The following is a 1,584-nucleotide window of genomic DNA, read 5'->3' as shown; positions in this document are numbered from 1 at the left end:
GCGGTTTATACCGCGGGGTATATCCCCGACATTAGCCCCCAGTTTAATTTGGATTCATCCATGTTAAACTGATCTGCAACATAAACACAAGAACAAATTTGTCGGGTTGTGCTCCGGTTTCAATATTCTTGTAAACCGGCACTTGATCATCCTTAAATCCTTGTCATTTCTTCCTTTTTAAAAAATCCGAGTCAATATACCAGTTTCATAATCGATTTGCTTGTAGAAGATATTTTGTAAATAAAGAATCCATTTGAATTGGCCTTAAATGCTTTGACTTGACAAAAATATTAGTCTCTAAAATATTCCACTAATATCCAACCGGCTTGAAGATGTAAAACTTGCCGTTTTATGATTACCACCATTGTCGGGTTATAAAAACTGATAATTCTGGGTCATGATTGTTGCCAACGCCGGTTCATGATTATTGATGACGCCGGGTTGCTGACACAGGGTCGTAATGATTGGTGGCACCAGGTCAATCTGGTTTGCTCAAAACAGAGAATTTGAAAATAGTTCTTCGATAATAATATAATACCTGTAGCCCCCAAGTCTTGAGCAGAACAAAGTGATGGCTTAAGACTTGCTTCAATATAAATACTGCCACTTAAGAAGAAATCCATGTTGTTCATCCCAGTCACTTAGTAAAAACTGAATACTCCATATTATGTAGCCCCCAAGTGCCGGGTTTTCATGCTTGTAGCAACCTGGGACTTGTAATTGTCTTATACTCATAAAAACTTCAACCAGTGTAGCCCCCAAGGGCCGGGTCATTATGCAATAATGAGCAAGGACTTGATATATACTTCAATGAAAATAACATCATATGATGTAACCCCCATCATGGGACTTGAATCCATGTCCGCAAGGTTAAGAGCATTGTGCTTTACCAACTGAGCAGTGGACCCTTCAATATAATGAATAAAAAGCGCCAACTGTCATGGAATTGTCACGGCAGATGTCCTAGTGCGAGGACTTAGTCGTGAGGCCAGCACATCTATGTGGTAACTTGAGAGGGGTTGAGCGGAATCGAGAGACGCAACACAAGACAAGGGTTTAGACATCTTTGGGCCCCGGGAAACATCATCCGGTAAAAACCCTACATGCTGTTTGAGGCTAGATCTCATTATCATCACGAGGGAGTCGCCGTAAACCGGCTCTCCTCTAGTTGTGTCTAGCCCTAGAGATTGTTTCTTCTTTGCTTTCTCGCTTGTCCTCTTTGGGGAGCCCTGCCCCTCCTTATATATGTTGAAGGGGCGGGTTACATGACTAGTCCTAGTAGGATTTGGATTACTCTATTACAAGTGGAGTCCTAGTCTTGCTTCCTTTGTAGAAAAATATTCCTTGTGCTTTCCTCATAAACCGGCCCACCATAGCGTGATCCGGCCTTCCATAAACCACTCGTTGGGCCACCGGGTCTTGTCGCTCCTCTGACCCGCCTGCCGGATTACCAATGAATCTTAAACCGCCAGGTCCAAGTGGGTCGCTGGTGAATCGGCAAACTCTAGCCGGGTCATACATCCGGCGGTTTATACCGCGGGGTATATCCCCGACACTTGGCGGGGCAGAACAAGCAAAACCACA

Source organism: Triticum dicoccoides, chromosome 2B, assembly GCF_002162155.2.
Source record: "Triticum dicoccoides isolate Atlit2015 ecotype Zavitan chromosome 2B, WEW_v2.0, whole genome shotgun sequence".
In the NCBI taxonomy this organism is placed as follows: Eukaryota; Viridiplantae; Streptophyta; class Magnoliopsida; order Poales; family Poaceae; genus Triticum; species Triticum dicoccoides.
This window is presented reverse-complemented; position numbering follows the sequence as displayed.